Below are 2,856 nucleotides of genomic sequence, written 5' to 3'. Positions count from 1 at the left end.
ACCATTTTAAGTAATTGTTAAAAACAAAAACAATGTGTGAGAGGCCATGAAACACCCTAAAATAGAGATCACAATTTGGCTGATTACTCATATAAATACCATGTATTTGTTTATTTTCGAACAAAAATATCATGATTCACAAAACTGTATCAGAGTGTTGCAAGGTATTTCAAATTAAGAATATCAAAATGGTTTAAAATTACAGATTAAATATTTCTAAAACAAACTTGCCTTGCGAGCTTCTGTGCCACACCATAAACACTTCTGTATAATGAAGCTCTATCTGTTTACACCTAAAATTAAAAATATACAACTTAATTCTTTGATATGGCACAAATGAAATAATTCAACAAATACATAAATCCAAACAGTTGATGGATTCTATGGAACAGTCTGTTACTCAATAACAAGCGTATTAGAGCTTCGTAAACTTTACAGGAGGCTTGTGTAGTTAAGTTCAAACAACGGTGGTCATGAGATCAATTTCAATAGATCTGGCCGAAGACCAGCTAGTAGAATCTTATGATTATATACAAAGCTGAATGTAAGGACACATATAAAAATTTGGGTTTGTATTGTAAGGTTTTCCAAAAAATAATCTTATGTGGCTAAATGTAATATTTACAGTGTGTTTATAATGACGTGTATAGCAACATCATATCCTTACCTGGCTTCGTTCCAAGAGTCGCCTTTAGGACATTTGTGCTCCACCATAACCGTATTGACCTCCAATGTAATGTCCTGTTGAAGCTAAAGACCAGCTCCTTTGTTCTTGGAACCCTAAAAGTCAAGATTCTTATTTTAAAAGTAGCTTTGGAAAGTTATGTGCAAACAGTAATAAATACTTTAGACCAAAGACTAGAGGAATATATCCATTGCCTTATCTGGAAGTTATAAGCAAAAAAATAAATCTTTCTGTTAATTCTATAGCATTAAAGCTATCTAAAAGTAACCTGGTAATGAAAATCTTGAAAACTACCTCTTTAATTATGTATATCAAATGTGAATAATATCATTTGGCCAATATCTCTACTCATGGACAATCAATTTTCAAAGGTCACTCTTGAATTGATTAGTTTTAAGCTCTGGCGTCCGAGACTAAATGACTTTTTGAATTAAAGCTTTTTACTGTGGTATCTGTCATTAGCCAGTTAAGTCATGCCTCTTATAACACCCCTCTCCCAATTGAATTATCAAATATGTACCCATATATGTACCCATTTCAGAAAGAAAGATCCCATGGTAGTTTTTGCTTTTTCATTCCACAGCAGGGGGCTTGTTCTTGAAATGGATTTTAAGAGATCAATCAGATGATTGGAACACCAAAATTATCGCAATTTAAATTTTCAAGATTAATGCTCCAGTACACCTTCAAGGGATACAGAAAATGAACAAGAATTTTTCAGGGTGGGTTTCACAAAATTTCACAGAATAGGAATTGTGATTTAAATTGAAATATGTAGGTAGGTACTGACCGTGCTATGTTGATCATCTAACTGTAAGTGGTGTATGTCAAACCCAATAGTAAAGACCGCTATCGAGTTCCCGCCGACGGCTGAAAAAAACAAAAGACAAACATTGTATTGGGTCAAAATACCATATAATTTAGTATCTAAGGACATATTCTATTTATTTCTGGTTTATTGGGCGTGGTTATTGAGCCATGGAATACGGAATCCACTGAATTTTTGCAAATTGATATATATTTCTGAAAATTCACATAGCTAATAATATAATGGTACTATAATTTCAATACATCAAGATCTATGATAAACTTACAAAAAATGGGTGAAGGCATCGCCAAATCTGTTCCTCTTCATCTGTTCCTCTTCATCTGTTCTTCATCTGTTCCTCTTCATCTGTGAATAGGAGGTCTGAAGAATCATACAGGCCATGACCTCAGAACACTCCTATTGTGGCAGTGCTATTGCCGGAAGGTAAATTACCAGACGATTTACCTTTTTTAACCTAAATATCAGAAACAAAATATACTTAATTTTTTCTTTAAAGTCAAGCACAAATAAATATTGTCAATCTTCTTAAAAGATATTCATTCAATTTTGTTGCTTGGTCAAACGACTTATTTGGTTTGGTTGAATTCTAAAGACCTTGGCCACTACTCTAACCCTTCTTTAATTTTTCTTTTATATTTCTCCTTGTACTGATAAGTCAATGGTACCAAGTGACAGTTCAGAAATCTAGGTGATATTTAAAGTTGATACAGGTTTGAAGTTTGGAAGCAGAAGCAGGTGTGGCATCATACGTTTATGAACATTAAAGAAGATTTGAGCTCACACATTATTGCAGTTTACACAGTTACCAAGTTGTTAACCCCTTCAAGAATAAAGTTCTTTTAGCCAGGCAAAGGATCAAGGAGTCTAAATGGTCAAATTGTCAAGGATAAGAATAGCATTAAAGTACACTTGCCTTGCGAACTTCTGTGCCACACCATAAGCACTTTAATTCCATGTAGTGAAGTTCTATCTGTTTACACCTAAAATCAAAATATTTCAAACACATCAATACCAAGTTTCTAAAAATTAAGGACAATTAAGGGATTGTGTCGAGATATTTTTTTTTTATGTGTATATGGGAACAACAAAAGTCTGATTGAAAATTGGAACTGTACAAATTGATGCTATCAGTGTCCCCGATACCTATAAAAAAAATCCCTATAAAACATTCCAAGTTTTAAATAATTCAATTCAAAATTTGTTACCTTTGGCCACATTTGAAAGCCACTTTTTAGCTTGAAAACTAAAATGGTGCAAATAGATACACATTATAGAATACTGGAAATTCTTTTCATATTCCTTTCTATATCATACCATATGAAATATTTCAAATATCCTTACC

Source organism: Lottia gigantea (assembly GCF_000327385.1).
Source record: "Lottia gigantea unplaced genomic scaffold LOTGIsca_550, whole genome shotgun sequence".
Taxonomy (NCBI): domain Eukaryota; kingdom Metazoa; phylum Mollusca; class Gastropoda; family Lottiidae; genus Lottia; species Lottia gigantea.
Note: the sequence above shows the minus strand (reverse complement) of the source record.